General features: G+C 38.5%; 1 long non-coding RNA gene across 1 annotated transcript; it reads left to right on the top strand.

Annotated features, from left to right (window-relative positions):
* The first annotated feature begins 528 nt into the window (after nucleotides 1-528).
* Nucleotides 529-5,310, top strand: LOC109366914. The gene is made up of 3 exons (XR_002113618.1): nucleotides 529-3,554; nucleotides 4,115-4,201; nucleotides 4,280-5,310. It is a non-coding gene; the product is annotated as an uncharacterized LOC109366914 (long non-coding RNA).
* The last annotated feature ends 10,643 nt before the right edge of the window (nucleotides 5,311-15,953 follow it).

Below are 15,953 nucleotides of genomic sequence, written 5' to 3' on the forward strand. Positions count from 1 at the left end.
AGAAGGGCATCAGAATGCTCTCAAATGATTTGGGAATCTCCAACTGCAGACTTTTTAAAGAAAAGGCCAGACAGATATCTATCCCTGGTGACATCAAGACATATTTAATCCTGATCCGTAGAGAAATAATTTTTCCAGTCCTCCACCCTGAGTAGAGGAAAGTTCTTCCCCTTCCTTCTCCTCCATCTCTGAAAACTGTATTTCTACAGTTGTAAGGGAGCTCTATGATGACAGAATATGTCACAGAGATTTGGAGAAAAATGTGGAGACAAGAAGGAGCTCTCACACATTCTAGGCTTGGCCAAAGGCTGGATTCAGAGAAAAAGGAGGCACTTCTCTGCAGCTGTGAATCAAGTAACAGATAGCCAAGATTTATTCATCCCTCACATCTTCATATGGCTCACTCTGGTCAACTGTGTGTTGAGCACAGGGATGATGGGCACCTCTTCACACACTGCATGTTTGGAGTACTTTTCTAATCTTCTGGATCGTTTATTTACATGGCCTTGAGAAGCTTGATGGAGGGAAAACAGGGACTCAATTGCTAGGCCAGAATGGATAGTTTCTGCACCAAATACATCCTTTATTCCTAGAATTCAAGTCTTGATACTCTTTTCATACCCTATGGCAAAAAGGATTAGAAGGACAGATGAGAATGTAAGGAAGTTTTCAACCATAAAATCCTCAGAAAAATAGAATAAAATAAGCATTCAGTGAATACCATCTAGATATGTTATTTTTACCCAGAAAATAGAGAATTGCTTACTTCTGCATGTCTAGTGAATATATTTTGGATAAAATTTTACTGTTTTTGTCACCATCACAACTGCTACTCCTGTCAGATTCCCTCCTTTTACTATCATCTACCTAGAATTATCCAGTTTAGGAGCAAATATAATCCATTTCCCAACAGGTTTCACATTGTCAGCAGAATAGCATGATTGAAATCTTGTGCATGAATGGTTCTTCACTATAAAACTGCCCCAGTTTCTTTCTCCCAAGAAAAAAGAACCAGCTTCCTACTTCATATGTCTGCATTCATATCTTACCCCAGACAAAAGCCATTACATCAAGATCAGTTTGTTCATACATTTAGAGAATTAAATTTAAGGAAAGGGTGAAAACTATTGTATTGTCTAAGGTGGGTCATGATCATTAAGGCCCCTAAGTCTCAACTTCTAAATCCATATGGTCCAAAATGATGCAAAGCACATGGCTGCCATGGCTTCTTCTCAGCTGCACTCCAAAGGGAAAGTCCAGGGAATGTCTGAGGGATCAGGGTTTGGATGTAGGGTGGGGGCTGGTTCATTGCACAGTGCTCTGTGAGCATTCAGGCTTTGCCCTGGTATGACTGAATCTGTCATAATCAACTCATAGTGGTAAAGGGCATCATCTGATCACAAGTTTACAAAAAAAAACAAGAGATGAAATAACAGATGCCCACAGTACACGTAAGAGCTGCTCTGGAGCAAAGCAGAAGGCTTGGGCAGGGTGATGAACTCTTCAGAAAACAATGCACAGTTCAAAACTGTGGATGCAAGAGTCACAGTCAACGTGGAAAAAATAGGTTGCATTTCCCTGTTAACAAATAAATCTCCTTGGTATGCACTGGAAAGCGTTTCATTTACTCAGAAAGAGCAACCAGACTCCAAAGAAGATCTTGCTGAGGTAGAAACAGACTTGTGGGGACACAGCACACAGGAAGCTCAAATAAATCAGAGAGGTGCTGCTTCACTCCTTACATGCCACAGCTGTGCCACAACAATGCAAAAATTTTCTAAGTGTATGGAAAAGGGGAAATGGACACATAAAGCTTGTGAGAAAAAAATAGTCATAGAACTGTAGAATCATAGAATGTCCTGAGTTCTAAGGGACCCATAAGAATCATTGAGTCCATCTGCTGGCTCCACACAAGACCACTCAATATCAGACCCTATGACTGAGAGTGTTGTCCAAATGCTCTGGATTCTTTCTTAAGACAGTCTGCTCCATAACCTTCCCTAGCACCGAGGTCAGGCTAACAAGCCTGTAGTTCCCCACATACTCCTTACAACCCCTCTTGTAGATGGAGGCCACGTTGGCAAGCCTCCAATCCTCTGGGACCTCTTTAGTTGACCAGGAATTCTGATAAATGGTGAAAAGTGGCTTGGCAATGATCTCTGCTGGATCTCTCTGTGCTTTCAAGTGGATCTCAATTTAAACTTTAAGGACAACATCACAACATATTCTATTGGAGACCAGAGCATAAAAAGAGAGGAACAGTGACAGGCATCTGCTGAAGCCAGAAAAATCTCTTGCTAGTGGGGTACTGGGTTGAACTAAGGTAGCAGATGGATCTTCAGAGCATCTCCAATTTGCTTTCATTCAAATGTTCTGCATGGGAAATAACCGGTGTGTTAAGCAATGCTGCTTGTTGCTTGGATGAACGCACCACATTATGTCGAAGATAAATATGCATATATTTCTAACACAACTCGACAACTTTCACAGCACATGAAGCAGTGATGAAGAAACTTCAATTAACATTTAATATGGAATAAATCAGATCAATATCAGTGTGAAGTTTTGCTGGTGCATTTACTATTCACTGGATTAAATTTACATGGAAACCATATTATGGTACTTATCCTTCACCACATGAATTATACAAAGACTTATATCCCCTGATGTGATATTTTGAACTGCTCAAGTAACACTGATGACTTTATTGAGTAGAGATGAAGGCCAAAGAGTTCCAGAGGTGACCAGCATTTTCTGGTATACCAATTCCGACACCAAGTTCGGTATGTCTAAAAAGGGCTTGACCCCATGCAGTGTACCGAGTCTGCTCATGTCCAAGAAGAAATCAGGCTCCCCCATGCAAGACACGGTCTCACCTCATAAACCAAGGCACCCAGATTCATCAGCAATTTCAAAAATCATCTGGACCTAAAATAAATAGGCTTTAAAATAAGAAGATGAGTCTGAAACAAAAACTATAAAAAGCCTGGCAAAGAAATCTGCACTCAAGTATTGTCTTCCTTCCAAGTGTGTGTCTGCATGGATGTTTTTCTTTGGAGATGAGCTTTTTTTTTTTTCCTCTGATTCTCAGCACTTAGGAAAGCTGCCAGCAGCCAAGGAGCATCCTCGTTTCACATGCTTACCTTGAACTTTATTTGATAGCGCCTAAACTATTACATAATTTGGTTGGATTAGGAGGAGTGCACTGCAGCATTGCATCATTACCTGAATTTAGTTGACCTCTAGGGAAAATGCACTTCTGACATCTCAATCAATCCAGCCTTGTGATTTTAGCTCTGGCATGAGAGATGCCAAGGGAGGCTCCAATACCACAGCACAGGCTGAGCTCTCGTGCAGAATCTTTCCCCTGAGAGAAGGTGATGGATGATGACCTGCTTGCGTGACTTCTGCAGCAGCCTTGTTTTCCTCAAGGTGACCAGTCCCAGCACAGGAGAGAGATGCAAATGCAGCAGTCAAGCAGCATGGGGAGAGGCACAGGAAGAGAATGGAAGAGGAAGAGGAGGCTGTTGGCATGTGAAGTCATTTTTAAACAGGTGAGAAGCTTTTTCTATTTATATATATATATATTTCCCTTCAGACTCTGAAACAGCTTTCATTTATCAATATATAAAGGAGATATATTAGAAGGGAAATATTTATTCATATGATAATGAGACTGAAGCAGGCTCTTACCACATGCAAGGACAGCTTGTTTTTCCACAGCTTACAGCTACAATGTCATGGTTAAGGCCTTCAGAAATATGCATTGATGTTGACCCCTTCTTAACCATACTAGCTAGGGGTCTCAGCATAAGAGAAACACCTTTTGGTCTATGGGGAGAGATAAAACAACCACTGACAAAAATAACTGTCGTTTTCCCATGTGTGTGCCTGCGTTGAAGTCCCTTTCTGAATTTGAGGAGTGGGCTTAGCATTGGTGCTTAAGCCTTGTCAACAAAAGCTGCCTTCACAAACTGCTAGAGGTGGAGGGTTCTTGAGACAGACCTGTGCTGGGTTTGCTTTGGTTTGTTCTTTCATGATCGGTTTCTTTTTTCTCTCCTACAATCTAATTCTTTACACTTGTTTTCTTGTAACAAGGTGTTTATTTATTTAGGACAAGATCTTATATTTATTAGGACAAGACTTCACAGAGAAGTGTGATTCAGTGGAGCAGGCTGAAATGAGTGGAGCGCAGAGAAGGGTAAAGGATCATTTAAGTTTCTAATTTTATTAATGGGGAGATCTTATGGGAACATCACAGCCATTCATGTCTTTCCAGAGCAAGACTTCTGCTGTGTCATCTGCAGAGCCTCCATGGGATGCAACAGCTGTAAAATGAAGATTCATGGCATCCTGAACTCACTGTGAGTCAGAGCTCATGTAGCAAGCTTTGCTCTGCTATTGGCTCCAAATGAACCCTTGTTGGAATGGGCTGGATGGAGAAAGAACCTAGAGGAATTGCCCAAGAACTCTGCAATGATAGTATTGAAAATAAATGTGGCAAAATATTCCTTGAAAATTGCCTGTTGGAGATTTAAGTTCTAACTGATAATTTAAAAATATTCTGAAATTAGTTTTTACAAAGCCCAGTAGCCCAATAGCACACGCCACAGTGTTTTATAATTAAAAATGCTACTTATCCAGGTGCATGTGTCTGTAAGATGCTTATAGAAGCAATTAATTATTTACTAAACCTGTAGCTGAAATATAATGAAAAATTCATAGAAAGCATGACCATAAACAGACTAAGCTAGGAAGCACTTCAGGAGATGAATTAAAAAGAAAACTAAAAGTACTTCATTTCAGGCCGTGCAAGCACCTTTTCACCCACCAGCTCATGCTGAAGAAAGGAAAAGATCTTTTATTCTATCAGTTAGGATAAAAGTTTACAGTTTGCCATCAAAGAGAGAAGAACCCCATCCCTCTGGAAGCATTTTCTTGATGGCATTAGATAACTTTGCAAAGAGTAATCAATTTAGAGAACCTTTAAAATTATTTACAGATCCTACTGCATAGCCAGTAACATTCCAGCACTTTGTCGTAAAATAACTTTCTCTAGTAAAGTGTCTCGTTTTCACACAGCACTCTCAGGTATCCCCACATTATGGTATGTAAAGTTACTTCACCCATTCTCTATGGCACAATTAAACCATGTGAGTTCCCATCTAATGGCTTAAAGGGATTGTTTTGTTGTATATAATCTAATTTCATTTCAACAGCAGGTATGAATTGTAAAAGTCTCAGGATTTACTATGCAAAATTAGGTGAAAACCTGCCCATAGCAGGGGGATTGGAATTAGATGAACTTTATTGTCCCTTCCAGCCCAATCTGTTCTATGATTCTAAAGAAAAAGGCTCTTTTTTTTTCTTAAGAAGTGATGTGCTATCAATTCCTCTTTACAGTAACCCAGAAGTAACAAGCTACTGCTAAACGCTTGACTGTCTTCACCATCAAATCCCATTTTTGTTATTGACACTGAAAAAAAATCTACACCAAGTAGAGCAGTCCTAGGTGAATAAAGCAATGGAAGGCTGATGAAAGCATTGTAAGGTTGATATGGGAAACAGAAAAAAAAAGTGTAGATATATTTGTGATAGCAAATACATTTCAAAGGCAAAGGTTACTTCTTCAGAAATACTTCTTTTCTACATCAGATGAGAGCAGTACAAGTTCTAATAAGACTGTTTTCAATGGCTTTGGTAGGAAACACAGATGATACTCTGTCTCAGGTTCCTCAAGGCTAGAAAAACATGTAGGCTGCCTTGACCACAAAAATTTAGTGTCTCCTTATTTAGTGTCTCCTTATTTCTCCTTATATTCCAGGCAAGTACAGAAGACAAAGCAAGGCAACCTGGCAAATCTTGAGATACAAAGAATCTGTGGCCAATATTTTCCATTCCTCCTGCTCTTGCCCAGGGATATGGTGGATGCCCTGTCCTTAGTGACTGTCAAGGTCAGGCTGGATGGGACTCTGAGCACCCTGATCTAGCTGTAGGTGACCCTGTTTTTAGGAGGGTATTGGACCAGATTTTATGGATCTCTTCCAATTCAAATAATTCTATGATTCTGTGATTCTAAGTGTTAAAGTGCAGGAGCTGGTTTTCACAGCAACAGTAATATTATCAGGCTCATGCCCAACTTTTCTCAAAAAAGCTTCTCAAATGCTGCATATTGGTACACTTTGAGTACGTTTATATTCACTAACTAACATTCGTATGAAAATTACCTGATTTCATTTCATCTACCCATTGGTATCTTCTAACAAAGAGGTTGTTTAGTCTTGTAAGTAGTGTACTAAGACACTAGGAGATACAGGAGGAATATGAAATACCATATTTAAGACAGTATCACCTGACTCACTCATGCCCCATTATTTTGTTTCTCTTCTCAACCTGCAATAGTCACCTGTAAAAAAAAAATCAATAGGCAGAGGTTGGTGATATCCCTGGAGGCAGGACCAAATCTGTGTGTGTTATTTTTTCACTATCACTTTCTTCGAAATCCTTCTGTAATAAATAAAGATATCAGTTCTTTGATAAGAGTCCTTCACACAGACATTTTTTTTTCCCTAGCTCAGTAAATCTGTAATTTAAACTATTTATTCCCCTGGAGTAAATAAGAGACCTCCACACAAGGAGACTATACTCATGTACTCATGTACCTACATCTTCCTGAGTGTTCCAAGCACACTTTCAAATGAAAAGACAGGAAGCCTGAAACCAGGCTTTCCACATTCTTTGGAAGTGTCTTCCTCAGTGCATTGTATAGTTATTTGGGATAGAGCCATTTCATTTACTTCTGTTGACACTGCTCTGCTTTATGGAGCTGAAATAAAACCTAGTGATCAAGAGAAAGGAAGAATTTCTCCATAATACAGTAGTTCAGGAATGCATTTAGGATGCAGGACACTTTCTCCTACCTCCTTCTTCAATGAATAATTAATTATTTATGCAACATGGAACAGTTTCAATATGTGTAAATGAAAGACACGCATCTTCATTACAGGAGAGGCTGGAGTAGCTGCTACTGAGCACTGTCATAAAATGCAAGTGAGGCACATTCACAGCAGCATGCCAGGAAACAGTAATCATTTTCCAGCTGCAGTTTGGCTGGATGTAGTGATTTTGCCTTTTTTTTTCCTTGGACTTCAGTCCAAGAACTGTAGAAAGTACAGGCAAGAGGACAATGTCCTATCTCTAGAAAAATCTCTAATTTCTTTCTTTAATAAATATTCTTTCCATGCTTAATTCTTTTTCATTTTTAGTGCTTTAAAGGGAGTTGGTTTTACTGTGTTTCTTGTAAGATTGTTGTACAACAGCATTAAAGTCTCTTTTTCATTTTTGTATGTCTGATTGTCAGCTTACATCAGCCACTTCTGGTTTCTTTTTTTTCACTATTCTCCCTCTGGAAGGCTTTTCAGATAACTTACCTGTTTCAGAGTCCTATCACCACCAACAGTGATTTCTCTTCCATAGCCCTTGATTAGTATACTATGAGGCTTTATTTTCCTTCTTGGTGATCTGATGGAAACCCTGGCTCACAGCTCACATTGTCTAACATCACATCTTCTATAACAACATTAAATCACTCTGGTTATAATTGGTTACCAGTTCATTATAACATCAAAATTCTCCTTAGGAATGATATTTATTCCATTTGCCCAAACATTTCTTGCTTTCTTTCTTTCCTCTCTCCCTCAGTTAAAAAAAAAGTCTTGCTAAATACCTCTTAAATGTGTAAATATACATATTCAGTCAGCAAGGCCCAGTAAGGAAGACCATAGTTTAGAAGTAATAAAAATATGAATATATTTCAAAAAGAAAAACAATGATAGTACTAGCCATAAGCAGTCTATCTGTGATTGGAACATAAATCAGAAAAAGCCAACAAGAAATAAGAGGGCATGAAACCTCTTTTCCTTTTGAGGCTGGATTAAATTATCGTTAAAAGTTCCTTCCAACTCAAGCCATTCTAAGTTCCTATAATTCTTTATCTTCCTGAATGTTATGAATACATTTGACTACTTCCAGGAATTGTTCTCACCCCTTTCTCTTCTAATATCATAAAGAATAGATGTAGTCTGGACTGCAGCCCTGCAGCCAATGTGCACAGTGATATTCCACCATCATGAGAGAAAGGTGAGTAGGAATGATAGACAAGTGAGAGCAGAAATTTATGTCTGGAGACACATGGATTTCACTCAAACAGAGCTGATCACCCATTCATTTTCACCTGAAGTAAAGACAGTTTGATCAGTGATGACACAGTCTAGATTTGAGCAAATGTTTTAGAAAAGAAAATGTTCTGGTGTTTATGAGCTGTACCCTCAGACATCCATCTTTGAAACTGAAAGTTACTGGTTTGCTCCCTTTTGAGTTTGCTGATTTCTTGATTCCATATTGCTCTTATTGAGGAAGGTGCACGCAATGATAAACTAGAGCAATGCAAGCACTTTATGCAAAAGAATGTGGAGTCTTTGCTTACCTCCTTGCTTCATCTCTTTCCTCATGACATTTGTTAAAAACCTACCATTCTTCAGATATATCCTGACATAGAGAATGGACCAACCTGACTTTCATTTCCAGAGTGGTCCTTTGTTTATCACTGAGCAAAAGTGCATTTCTCATCGGGGTCAATGTCAGGCATGTCAGGCTTTTCCCTACTAGAGGAGGCTACTTCTAATGAGATCTTACTCCATACATACATTTTCAGAGGTAGCTAACTCACGATCTTTATCAGTAGACACTATGAACTATGAAAAGCTATTTGCAGAAGTTGTACTGCAAGTCAGAAAGCAGAACTGGTTTTCTTCATTCTTAAGCAGTGCTTGTGTTGTTGCCTGTCCTGAGGGAAACAATTAATCTTTATAGGGTTGGCAGACAAGTACGATGTGCAACTTGTATGTCACATTATACAGAGGTGCCAGTAGCTAACAGTAATTTTTTTTGTATATGTGTGTTCATATCTACCATCTCCATTTGTACACATGTACATATACACCTTACATTTAAAGACATTTTGTAACCACGAGACTGTTACAACATCAAGTGCTGCTTAAATATGGAAAAACATCTGAAATGAGGGTTTCTATGCAACCTACATTGCAGACAGTCACAAAGAATAAGTGGAGTTGGAAGTTGGAATAAATCTCTGCAGGTCATCTAGTTGACACCCTCTGCTCAGAATGGAGTAAGCTAGTGAAGGTTGCTCAGAGACATGTTCAGTAGAGGTTTGATCAGCAAGGACTAAAGCTCCACAACCTCTCTGGGCAATCTGCTCTACTGTTCAACCTCTCTCACAGTAAAAAAAAGCCTTTTTTTCTCCTCTCATCCTCATCTGGCTGCTTTGAAATAGTTTCACACTGTCAATTTATACTATACCAGGTTGTCTCCACGTGCTCTTCCAAGTTTCACAACATACGTGCAGATGTTTCACCACTATCACTAACAACACGAGCAGACTCACCTGAAATATATGCAGACAGTAGGGAAGATTAATACTGCTATCAAAACATTTTTGTTAAATCTATGAACTGTGTGGAAAAAAAAATAATTAATTTACCTTAATTCACTAAAACTTAATTAAAAACTTGGGTGCTCATTGCTCAGAGCAAGTTAGCATAAAATTCAATTTGTACTCATCTGCTGAATACTGGCAGAGTGTAAGACAGTCTCTGAAACTTCTCACTCTTCTGGAGTCTACTGGTGCATGCCATCATTGTTATCTAGTTTGCTCCAAAAGTAATGCCTCCTAAGTATTTCCATGGAAAACTGCAACAGATACAAAGAGCACAATAAGACTATTTGATAGATTAAATTTTTGGCTACAAAACACTATTTTTCAGCATAGTCACAACCATAAGCTATGCATTTTCACCAGCAATAAATGAGAGCCTGTATGCTGCACTTGTGATAATCTGCACCAGCAGAGGTGACCCACTGTTTCCTGACACTGCTGAAAAACACCACCCACTGCCTCACTGTGCTCATAACCACTGTTTGTCTCCAGATTCACAGGTTTCCTCAAGAAGGATACACACATCACATAACACATTCTGTATACGAGTGAAACTTCCTTTTGGAGCAACTTAGATGTCTTTTTTGCACAATCCACACCAATCCACAATTTAGTTCCTGGCACGTTTTAAGATACATGTTTTAATTCCTAGTCTCTCTGGCATCACTAAAGAAGTATCACACTGCATCAATTTAATTCATCAATTGGGTGTTCAAGAAACATGTAGATGTGATACTCAGGGACATGGATTAGTGGGCAATGTTGGTAGTAGATGGACAGTTGGATTTGCTGATCTTAGAGGTCTTTTCCAATCTTAATGATTTTACAATTCTATGAGTTCAATATCCAGAAGAAGGAAATAAAATGCATTTCTCTTATCAAAAAAAAATGTAACTGACAGATCTGGAATGATCTAGGAGTTGGTAAAGCCACTTGGCAATAATATTTTTCACTGATATCCTTGTCTAATTCATTTTTTCCTTTGAATTTTAAAGTATGATCAATCAGGTAAGTAGTTGTTCTTCCATTAGCACTTTCATATTTCATTCACTACAAAGTACAAGCACACATAATGTTGAAAAAGTGATAGAAATAAAAGAAAACACAGATTTCAACATCAAGAAGCAGATGCTTAGTGATGCTGGGAACAGAAACAAATGAATGAAAAGACAAAATGAATGAGTAAATGACTTCATAAGATGCTTAGGTAAAATGGTGAGAGAAATGACAATTTTAAATTAATTCATTATCTTCCTAATCAGTTATTTCTATACAGGCCAACCAATTACATTTACTCAGCTCTTAATAGATGATTAATTACATTTTAGCCTGCCTATGGAGATATTATACTATTATAGATTCCATTGGTATATCACAGTCATGCTCTTTAGATGTCAAGCACTGCTTCTGGCTACAGTCTCTAGTTGCATTAAGATTGTTATGTCTAAAATGTTAATCAAAAATAAAGTCACAGAGTAAACAACACTCTGAGCTGCTCAGAACATCATAACACTTTCCGTCGTTTCCCTTCTTGTAGCTCTATCCCAGCAATTCTCAAGCATGGAAAATGATTCGTATAGGCATGTTAAATCCTTCCATAGAGACTTATGCATTACCCTTTTAACTTTCATTATTCAAAACGATTCTTTTTATGAAACTTTTCAGACCTCATGTGGCAAAGAGTCCTATCAAGCATTACTGGGGCCAGCTGGGACCTGATGCAGATAGTCATTCACAAGATGTGTTAAGAACAAAAACACGACAGCTCTAATTATTACAAATGGGTCATTAAATCTCTTTCAATTGCAATGTAAAATACAATCTCTGAATAGCAAGCACCTTCTGGAAAAAAAAATTCTTCTCCAAAGATAAAAAGGATCCTTTCTGATCTGAATGTGATAGAAGGTGAAATGCATTTTTCTAATGGATGCTAGTACTATTAAGACAGTCATAGCTGTTAATGTGGTGAGGTCTGAGATGAGACAAGTAATATTGAGAGAAAAGGTAATCTGCAAAAAGGAAAGGCAGCCTTGGACTGACATGTTTCAGACCTAGATTTTGCAGCATTAAAGCTCTTGAGAGGAAGGATGAATAAGGTGACCTTAGAGAAATCTCCAGTAACTTTCTGAAAGACACTCCTTGGAGAGAAGGACTGCTATTATACACTGCCAAGGGAGCTGGTTAAAGTCCCTTTCCTAGGAACACTTGAAGAGACATGACATTGTGTGCACATCAGCCCTTTCAAAACAACTAAGGAAAAAAGTGCAAAAGGAAAACAGCCCAAAGGGAAGAGCTGAAGATACAGCAAGCAGCAGTGATTCCCAAAATGCGAGAATAGACCATTTCTGTTAATTATTCTATTCCAAACTTCAAGCACTAGACTAAGAAAAAACACTGAGAATGTGTTCTAGGGGTGAGACCCCAAGCCAAAACTCCTGTTTTAGTACACAACGTACACAACATACCCCAGACAATGTAATGTGGACTAAGGAATCAGTTATGCGTTGGTTCACACGAGCCAATGATACACAGCATCAGTAAACAGGTGTTTTTCTTCTGTGATGGGGAATATCTGAGACTCATGGTCTGTAACAGCAAGGTACAAGAAGTTTTCAAATTTAAGCATAAATATTTGTGATAGGTAAAAAACAAAAGCTTGTATCCAAACTGTTCTGACTGCAGTAATGTCAGCAGGCTATTTTCATATATTATAAATTGACATTAAATAACTTCCTTGGATGTATATGGTCCCTAAAATAAAGGGGCTTATTCTTCTTCCATGAATGTCCTTCTGTAAAATTCACCTCGCTCAATAGAGACAGAAACAGAAGAGCTACACATAATTAATTCAGAATGAAAAACATGGTGAAATATTCCCTATGTCTGTAAAGTGAAGGCCTGATGCAGCAATAAACACCAAATCTGTGTCCCATCCATATGTATGCCCTGTAGCTACTGTATGCATGCCTATGCCCATGGTGAGTGCTGTTCAAAGAAAGCAGAAGCCTTGCAACATACATTTGATGTCAGTTAAAGGGTGACGTGTGACATGCAGAGCCCACACTCAGCTTTCACTTCTTGAGAAAAATCAAAGGCTTTCACCATCATCCTTGTGCTGACCTCCATCTGTATCTGAAGAAAGATTACATGAATTAGCAGAGCTGACCAAACCATGTAGCAAAACCAGTAGCTTATCTTCTATCAGAGATAACCATAACTAATGAATCCACAAGCAAGTTCAAGCCCATTCACCAGCACCTTTGAAAGGGCAAAGGAAGAAATTAAATAAATGGTCCAGAAACTAATAAATGATTTCACGAGAACTTCCATTTCAGCCAATCAACTGGTACTACTAAAGCATAATGTCCAATTAAACATCAACATGAAGCAGTCTTCTATGTTGTTGAAATAAAAAAAAGATGTTTTATGTCAGCAGGTCCAGTTCCCTTATATTCAGAGCTACAATGTACCATGTGTTCATTAAACAAATCTGACATTTTTTCCCATACCTCCTTTTGAAAATTTCTTATACCTGTAAAAGTAGTTTTCTTCCAATTTCCGACCTAAGTGCATTTCTGATTATTTTATAGAAATTTGCTCTCTCTCCAATATTGTTGCCTATGAATAATCCTGGAGAAGAAACACCTGGGTGGTTAAAAAGTTATTTAAGCTAAAAGACAATCTCACCACCATCTAGGCTGTGTTTTATACATCTGAGAAGCCAAACTCTTTCAGTCCCTCCACTCCGATAAATCTTCAAATAACACCTCTTGCTGCAAGTTCCAGTTTAATTTCACTTGCATTCAGCATAAAGATAGCAGTGCTCTCAAATAATTCCCTGTGTCTACTAGATTGTCTTAGCAGATATATCCTGGAATGTACGTACTCTTTAATAACCTTTCCACAGAATCACAGAATTGTAGGGGCTGGAAGGGACCTCTAGAGATCATCGAGACCAACCCCCCTGCCCAAGCAGGTTCCTCACACCAGGTCACACAAGTAGGTATCCAGGCGGGTCTTGAATATCTCCAGAGAAGGAGACTCCACAACCTCCCTGGGCAGCCTGTTCCAGGGCTCTGTCACCCTCACCGTAAAGAAGTTCTTGTGCACATTTGTGTGGAACTTCCTATGCTGCAGTTTCTGGCCATTTCCCCTTGTCCTGTCTCCACACACTGCTGAAAAGAATCTGGCCTCACCACTCTGCCCCCCACACCTTAGATATTTATAGACCTGGATTAGGTCCCCTCTCAGTTTTGTTTTCTCAAGGCTAAACAGACCCAGTTCACTTAGCCTTTCTTCATAGGGGAGATGCTCCAGGCCCTTCACCATCTTTGTGGCCCTCCACTGGACTCTTTCCAAGAGATCCCTGTCTTTTTTGTACTGGGGAGCCCAGAACTGGACACAGTACTCCAGATGAGGCCTTACCAGGGCAGAGTAGAGTTTCACAGTTTCACCTTCATATTTCATTGTCAACCTGCAATCATGTTGTACTCCCCTGTCATTTCCAGCTGATGAACTCTATGTTGCCCCACATTTTTTTTATTTATGATAGACCCATCTTCTTTGTCACATACAATGCATTTTTTCTTGTCACTTACCTTAATGTTATTCTCATATTCTCAATTTTACCCCAAGCTATTAATGAAAATATAAATGTGATCAGTCTTAAAGCTCATCTTTGAGAAACTGTTAGTTACACCTATTTGTGCTGATATTACATTGTCATCACAACCAGTTAGTCACTTCTCTATAAGCCTTTCAAGTACTGCATCCATCTCCATTTCTCCAGTCACACTAGTACTTTCCACTGAAGGGCAGAAAATAGCATTGATATCTAATGCTTCCCAAAATAAAGGCACTGAATAAACTTACACAATCCTAACGTCAAGTCCAGCTTACGTTCTACCCCATTTCTCACTTGAATCATCAGATTTTCAAATTTAACTTAGAATTTTACATTCCATGAGATTAGAATATGCTTCTCTTGTTTTTTCTTTTTTATTGCTGATATTCAGATATACAAAATGACGTAGGAACATATCTTGTGAAGAAATAGAAGTATCACAATTGTGAGTGAGAAAAATGAAGTCTGTTTCTTACTGTAAGAAAGCTGAAAATAAACTAGAAAATTCAAATAACTAATAGGTACAATGCACAGAAAATGAATTTAATTGTGGGATCTGGAAAGAATAAATATTTTATCATTTGTTTATGTTTGGTTTGGCTTTGTCATTTTCATTCTGATTTCTCAAGAAAATAAGACTGAATCCAATGTAACTGTCAATCTCTACATGTCTATCCAGAAAGTATTTGGATGTAGAAGATCCTACGAGTCGCTGCAACTTGGCCTCACTCTTAGTAACTGTTAGAAAATACACTTCTTCTCATGAATTCACAGGAAAACTGGTTTTACTCTTCCTAAATCTAGTTATTTTGAGAAGGGATTAAGCCACAGTGTCATCACATTTCTATGAGTGAAATCATGCTGAAAGATGTGCTGAAATATATAATTTTAGTGGAGAATGTTATTATTCAGCTAGATCTAAATTTACTCTTGATTGTCTTTGAGCTATGAGCTCACACCTCAGTGCTGTGAAGGACATCAGAAAAGAAGTCAGGCTGGCAATTAATTTCAGGTGAATAATTTATTTAACAAATCTAGATACTTCCTCTTTGTGCTCTGTGAGTACAGAATACTGTTTTCTTTAATTTGCTGCATTAAAAATTCAGTTGAGTATTTTCTGCAAATAATTTCTGAGTTGAAAAATTAGGACATTGTTTCAACAGTCCACTGATTACAGTAACAACAATTATCTCATGATCAGCGGGTAACATTCCTCCTCTCTTTGTTATATCCTTTGCTTGTTTTATTTCAAGCCTACAAAGAGCAGAGATCTTCTCTTGTTTTATCTTCATGCATGGTTTAACACAATGGAACTAAGCACTCTACATCTCACCATAATATGAATAATAATTCAGGCTATGATCAGTGTTGTCAACACACATCAATCTCAGCTATTATGGAGCTCCTGTAAGACAGGCAGCAATGCACCTTACCATATCCTAATAACACCTCCATTAGACACAAGAATTCTAAAATCCCCACTTATAGAAGAAAGGGCCATATACAGAGTGCTTACATGATACATCTGTTGTAGTGCTCAATGAAAACAGCATGCTTCCTGCAATCCAACATAAGTAACCCAACCAGTGTGTGTTGATAGGAAAGATTAAACATCTAAGAAATGTGGTTTAGAGTCAGCTACAGCACTCATGCCCCCCATTGAGACTTTTAGAATGCTGTGCATTATCATCTAATGCTCCCAATTGTTAGCTGCTATTGAACAAGGATACAGGACTGATCATTCACAGAATCACAGAATGGCCAGGGTTGGAAGAGACCTCAAGGATCATCAAGCTCCAACCCCCCTGCCAC

The sequence above is a fragment of the Meleagris gallopavo genome, chromosome 3 (genome assembly GCF_000146605.3).
Source record: "Meleagris gallopavo isolate NT-WF06-2002-E0010 breed Aviagen turkey brand Nicholas breeding stock chromosome 3, Turkey_5.1, whole genome shotgun sequence".
NCBI lineage: Eukaryota > Metazoa > Chordata > Aves > Galliformes > Phasianidae > Meleagris > Meleagris gallopavo.